The sequence below is a fragment of the Mus caroli genome, chromosome 12 (assembly GCF_900094665.2).
Source record: "Mus caroli chromosome 12, CAROLI_EIJ_v1.1, whole genome shotgun sequence".
In the NCBI taxonomy this organism is placed as follows: Eukaryota; Metazoa; Chordata; class Mammalia; order Rodentia; family Muridae; genus Mus; species Mus caroli.
The window spans coordinates 67,917,758-67,925,017 of record NC_034581.1 but is presented as its reverse complement, the minus strand read 5'-3'; the positions used below and the strand labels follow the sequence as shown (position 1 = coordinate 67,925,017).

General features: G+C 45.1%; 1 protein-coding gene across 1 annotated transcript in view; it reads right to left on the bottom strand.

The window, feature by feature from the left end:
- Slc38a6 (solute carrier family 38 member 6) overlaps window positions 1–7,260 on the bottom strand; it is a 62,144-nt gene that overhangs the window by 25,830 nt on the left and 29,054 nt on the right. The window lies entirely within an intron of this gene.

The window sequence follows — 7,260 nt, the reverse complement described above, 5'->3', positions numbered from 1 at the left end:
TCCTGAGGACAGAGGATGTGAGCACTGACACCTTAGCATATAGCACACCGTCCTGAGGACAGAAGATGACTAGATACACTGGAAATACACCTAATCACACTTAAATACACATCAAAAGACCCAGTCAATAAAGTAAGCCGAGAAAGGGTTAGAAAAACATAATCAGCGGAAAAGCTCATATACCCACTGTTTTTAACCAGGAGGTCACTAGGTTGGAAAGCTGGTTGCCTTGTCTTTTGTCCCATGTCCTCTATTAATGGCATAAGGAAATGCTTACGACATCTTGGAGCGACAGGCCACAAGCAAAAATTTGTAAATGATTTCTGCTGGAATCTCTCCATGGTACAGACTACTAATACAACATGCTTCCTCCAAACTAATGGCTGACCAGCGCCATCCACAAGGACCACGGTTACAGGCAAACAGCTCTGGCCTCCTTAACACCAAAGCCAAGATCCGTGTCTAAGATCCACCTGGACGACAGTTATCAGCCATTACAAATCAGTTAGTTTCACCACATTAGCCGAATAGGTTATTCTTGCCCCTTTGTTTTGAATGAAACTACACTGGAAAGAAAATGAAGAATGCGGTCAACCTAGTCAAGACACAGGAATTGAAAATCACATGGAAAAGTGATGGATCCATCAGGAAAGCACTGAAACAGACGTCTGGTCAGGCAACAGCAGGTAGAAAAGTATCACTACTGCCTGAGGTCATGGGAGTCATGAGTTGGGACACAGAGGAGCAAGGCTAGAGAATGAGAACACTGCTCACACTGTGCACAGCAAGGCTCTTCCATGCTTGGCTATATTCTAAGTGATAGGAAGTTCTTTGCACACCTTTTTCATACTGACCTGCCAGGAAGCCATGATTTCACCCACAGAGATTGGGAGTCCTGTGCACACATTTGCTACGTGGGTGCTGGTGCAAACAGTTGGTCTGACCTGAGGGGCTCGTTCTATTACATGCTAGTTTGCCCTGGGCAGGTGGGGAAGCCATCAGCCAAAGCCAAGAACAATAAGAAAACTCTGTCAAAGGGCCTCTCTAGAATGAAGCCTTTATTTATTTTTATCAGCATTTAAGCAACAAACAGCTTTTGGCTGCTGAGTTCATCAGCTGGGCTCAAAGAAAATAACCATCTCTCTAATGAAGATCAAAGTTTTACACCACACTGGAGACATCCTGCTTTGTTAATGGAGTCCATTTGGGGCTGTAGCCCATTTGTTGGAGTAATTGGCTCGAAATTCATGAGCTTCATGCCAGGACTTCATAGTATCTGCTGTCATTATTTAGTTGCATGTCAGTAGAGGCAGAGCTGCAAAGAGAAAGTCTCCTATTTGTATGTATCAGAGATTGAACACATCGCTGAAACCTGAAAGAAAAGACAAAAAGCAATCCCCTTCCCCTGTATCTCTAAGCTTCAGGAACTAGCGCTCCCCAAGCAACCTGAGATATTTCTCCCTTTGTCATTAGTTAACCACATAACTTTAAGAAAGAAAAGACTTGACTGAGTTTGGGCCTAAACAATCATTTGTCTAAAAGACAATCAGTCATGTTGTCAGGCACTTAGGAGAACATGCATGAAACTGGGATGACATTCAGCTATTTTAAAAATAGCACTGGGTTCTCAGCACTCGTGGGGTTGGGGGTGGGGAGCCCAGCAACGCTCAGAGGTTAGTCAGTGGCCTAAACAAACAGAGGCACTATGGTTTGTCTTTCCATGGGAGAGACTTAGTGTTATTGCAAACCTGTCTTTAGTCATGGATAATAACTACTGTATTCAAGATGGCTCATTAACCTGGTGTTTCCACTAGATTTCTAAATGCATGGACATTTTAGCCCCACTCAAACTGTATCAATCTCTTTCTTAAGAAGAATCTTTTTTCCCCTCAAAATCTCTATAAAACAATGTAATTTCCCTAAGTTGTGCAAAACCGGAAAAAAATTCACATGGTGGAAAATGTTACTTCACTGTCCTAAAAGAGCCCTTATTTTACAGTTTGTTAAGACCCTAAACCTAAGCAGCACCAGAGAAGCAGGCCTAGTGGCTAGGCCCTAGAATTCCAGTGACTCGGGGCTGATATCAGAGGATCAGGAAGTTCAAGGCCTGCTTGTCTCTAACAGAAGGGAAAGGAGGGCTAGGGGAAAAGCCTGCTTAGCCTGCATGCAATCCTCAGCGACACACACACACACAGAGTCATCTATTTTTAAAATCTTGTTATCAAACATCAACTGAAATAACTGCTAATGTACTGCTTTTGAAATGATGTTACTACTAAATTTTGTCAAGGCAAATGCTTGTGAAAAAGGACTCCTCTCAAATTTCCTGTACTTCTAGACTTTTGCAATATTTTCTAGAATTTGGAGATAATACTGTTCAGGCTTTAAAACAAAACAAAACAAAACAACCAACCACAAAGCTGCAGTGTGCCTGACCAGCAGATGGTGGTGTAGCAGCACTTCCAAGCCCAGCTCCTGAGGGACAGGCCAGTCCTGTCCCTGTATCACTGCCCTGGGCTCCTCCTTCACACTCATAAGAAGAGGAAGAACACAATGTAAGCTGTCTAACATTTCATCATGGACTGTGGTTGTTTGCTGGATCTTGTCTGTAAGATGCAGACTCTGAGCTATCTTAGTGCATAGGCAGCTGCGGTTCTCCCACACCTCATAGCCCGAACTGAGGCATTAATCAAGGCTGCTAACGTCTGTGGATTCGGTGCCAGACTGGAAAACTTGGGCCATCCTAGCCATTTCGGGAGGTTCCCGTGAGGCTAGGTTTCTCCTGACAAGGTACAGCGGCGAGTCAGTGGTTAATCTTCTGTGAGGCCCTAGGAGCTAAGCCATGAAGACTGACATATTATAGAAGTAGAGGAAGTTGGCCCGCTGCTCAGAGCCACTCATGGAAATGTTGTGAGTTGAGCAAGATGTGTGAATTAGGAACATTAACTGGCTCTGCTTTAACCGTGGACTTCCAAGAGTGAGTAGGACTTTCCTTGGCTTAACTAGGCTGAGGGGAGGTTTGCTGTTTGATTTCCAGTGACAGTGCCGCCTACAGAATCGTCGACCACAGAAATTTAATTTCATGTGAAACTGACTATTTTTCAGATGGTGGGAAGAGTGAGTAATGAAACAGCAGGAGCTGTGAGAACAGCTGGCCTTCCCACCACACTCCTCGGTCCTCTTAGAAGGCACTTCAGTAAGTTCAAACCCAGCACTCGCATTCTCTTGCCAGCAACAACATTCAACATTAACGCTCTAGGATGGCTCCTTTCTCCCTCTGGCCCAGCAGAAACTTGCTCACAGCAAATGCTAGCTCTGCCAGAGGCAGGGGAAACGGAGGGCTACAGGTGGTCCGGCCTCATTCAGGCTCTAAATCACTGCTGAGAGATCAGATCATTTTCTGTATGGCTCTCCATGTTCTAAAGGCCAATAACTCTGAAACCTTAAGAGCCCTAAATGTCATAAGCGGCATTATCACGGGTTATTGGAAGGAAGCCCCCACCACAGTCACTTTGGTAAGTCACACTGGTGCCTGTGGTCAGCGTGAGTGCCTGTTTGTTTATGACTATGGTAAGGGAATAAACCAGGCCTTCACCAAAGACCCACAGAATAAGTAGTCAAATGTAATTTATGAATTTATGATCATTTTGCTCTTGTTTTTCCTTTTAGTGTTAGGATTAAAACAAGGAGGTGAAGATGTTTAAACATTACATAGCACAGAACAGAAGTTGGGGCCACAGGAGATATGCATGACATATATTGTGTGAAAAGTCTTTAACTATTTCTTTTTTAAGAAAAAGAGAGAGAAGCTGGTGTAATGGCTAACAACATTTGTCAACTTGACAGGATCTAGAACTGCTGGGAGACAAGTTTAACTGTGGCTGAAAGAGCCACTCCACAACTGTGGGACAGAAGGGGGAGCACCACTTATCCCTGCTCTCCACTTCCTGACTGTGGGGCAATCTGTCAGCAGCCTTAGGGTACTGGAGCGCTACCTTCCCCTCTATGATCTTGTCCCCTGGAGCTGTAAGCAGAGATAAAGCCCCTGCTCAGGTACTTGGTTGCAGTATTAGGTAAAGTAGCTAATATATTAGGTGTGGTGCACTCATGCAATCCCAGTGGTGCACATCTGCAATTCCAGTGCCCAGGCACCAAGGCAGAAAGACTAAGACTCAGAGGCTAACCTAGACTGCACAGTAACCCTGTAACACAAAAAGGGGAGGGGGAGAGACTGAAAGAGTTAAGAAGCTTTAAGACATGACACCTAACTAAAAATATAGACTCTGCCCCATTAATGCCTGAAAGAACTGACACGCCATGGCACCTTCCCCAAGAACCACATCAGAATCTACACTTCTAGATGGGAACAGATTCCAAGCTCTGCACTTCCCACCAAAATTTATAACAAAGGCAAAACTAAAGCCAAGAGAACAAGGGGGGGAGGAGAGGGAGAGGGAGGGGGAGGGGGAGGGGGGGAGAGGGAGAGGGAGAGGGAGAGGGAAAGGGAGAGATACTTGAAGCAGGTGCCTACTTGACCAAAGGCTGGAGGTGACAGAACACAAGGCATCTGACATGTGACCCAGTGCACTACTGACAAGAGGAAGCTTCAAATTCTATTGTAATGGAGGAATAATTTATGCACATTGGCTGAGGGCACAAAGTCTCTGGAAATCTGCTATCACTTACTTATTCCTCACAGGCTCTCAAGGTCAGCTTTCAAGTAATGTGACTAAAATAATGCATCCATCACTCTAAAATAAGCATTCCTAGCTTTCCTGAACTTAAGGGACATTTAAAATGTGGCATCTAAGTTGCCCTTTTCTAGTTCTAAAACAAGCAAGCAAACACCAGCCCTAAGAACGCAGAGACCTGATGGTTCGCGCAACCCCGAATCCAAGACCCCCACCCCCACCCCATTCAAACGGCTGCCCACACAGTTTCATCTGGATGTTTTCAGGGACAAAGAACACTTTTTAAAAGGTGGTGGGTCATCTCCACTTCAATCACACAGCTTAGTGACAGGGCTATGTGTAATAAGTCTGACAGTGTCCCAGAAGGTAGAAGTGTTTGAGGTGGCACTCGAGGATGGGAGAGGGAAGACTCCACATTCACACATGGATTTAGCCCCACTGTAACAAAAATCAAAGTCTGACAACAGGGCTCTATGTGAGCACCTGAAGGCTCCCGCCACATTTGATCTGGTAAAAAAGCCCTCACTCAACTTGGTTTCCTTCATTTTGGACTCCGAGCCTCCAAGAGCTAATAACTGTTTATTACAAAAATTACCCAGTCAATGGTATTCTGTTACACAACACAGAACGAACGAGCAAGAGTATCCTAGACAAGGAACTTAAATTAGCCTCTCTGTGGACTTGTTTGTATCAGAACCAATTTTGCTCTCCAAAAAACTGGATTAGTCTAGTTTCTTTTCTTTATCTTTTACTTTTAGCCTTGACACTAGCGAAGGACCTGGCATGTTGTTTGTGCGCACACGTATGTGTGCACATGTGTATATGCATGTGCGCGTGTTGACATGGGCTCTCTAACTTACATGTCTGAGACAGGCTCCCCACTCAAAGTGCTGCCACTGACTCAGCTGTCAGCTGGCCAGAGAGTCCCAAGAGCCTTCTCTGCTTCTCCTGCCCTGGGCTAGGTCCATCCTCACACTGGGCTGCCTGAGTGCTGGGAACCTGCACTCAGATCCTTGCTTGCCCAGCAAGCACCTTACCAACTAAGCTATCCTCCCTCCAGTCCCCTCTTATTTTCACTTTTTTTTGGGGGGGGGGGTGGTGTTCTGCTGGGGCGCACGGCTGTGTACCATGTGCATGTAGCACTTGGGAGGCCAGAAGGGGACATAAAATCCCTCTGGAACTGGAGTTGCAAACAGATCTGAGTTGCCATGTGGGGGCTGGGAATTGAACCTGGGTCCTCTAAAAGAGCAGTCAGTGCTCTTAACCACTGAGCCATCTCTCTAACTCGAAATGCTTAGATCTAGAGGACTGATCATCTAAGCGCCTCTCATTCCAGCAAAGCTGCAGACACTGTTGGGTGCTGGAAGTACATAGAGGAATGAATGGGCCATAACCGCTGGAAGAACTGACAGCACAGAAGATGAGTACATGTGGAGATGATTTTTTTAAACCTTATTTTTAATGATGGCTTTTTAAATGTTTTAACCTCCCTTGTAATCCACCACCCACCAGAGGTAGTAGAAAAGAAAGGATATGGGGGAAGTGGAGCTATTTAAAGTTTTTTGGAGCAACTCCTGTCTGTGTTGTCTGGAAATCAGCAGTTCAATTCACAGGTTAACAGGGGCAGCTCGATCCACTTACAAACATTTCATGGATACACCAGCAGTCCAATTCAGTAGACTAGGGTCAGCAATATTGGTGACATGACCTAGCAGAGACAGCCAGGCCTTAGCCTTGGCTTGAGTCAGCAGGAGGGACCCAGAGGGACACCAGGAGAAGTTCTCAGCTGTGCCTCTCTCAGCAAAGCGAAGATCAGCAAAGATTTGAGCTACAGCTAGCTGTATAGGCAAGCCAAGCTCTATCTCTGTCACTCTGTAGAGTCCTGTTTATACCCTTCAAACATCACGTGTCTTGCCTCAGCTCATGCTCCTGTCTCAGCTGACATCACTCTGCCAATCAGCCAGAGTCTTCAGAAATGGAAGCAGAAGCTGAAATGGCAAGAAACTGCAGCATACCACTAGAAGTTTTTTGATGCATTTCTCTCTATGGTGTCCCGACAAATATAACTCAACTATGCAACCTAAATGTGTGTTGTTAGCAAAGAATCCTTCATCATGTGTCCTTTCTTTAGCAGAGCAGCCTCTCTCCTGTGTCTGCTTCAGCTAAACCTTCCTTCACGAGTCTGCCTTAGCCTTTCCACCTGTGTCCACTTCAGCTAAATGTTCCTTCACGTGTTTGCCCCAGCAAAACATCATCCAACCGACTTTCCAAAGAACCCTTAAGTTTCCACTTCCGATGACCTCAGAGATAAGTCAGGTTAGAGAAACAGATGTCACTGCAGTTAAAACTACAGGAAACAGACAATGGGCATCACGCTGAGATTGGATTCAAATTCCCGAACTAAATCTTCAACATAAATTATTCAACAATAGCTCAATCCAATCTGCACAAAATCTTAATGAGGGCCTGCAGAAGAATTATAACTAAGCCGTTAAGCAATACATATTTGCTAACTAGAAATTATTCTACAAGAAATCTTGAAAGCAATTGTACTACAAAAATTCCCAAA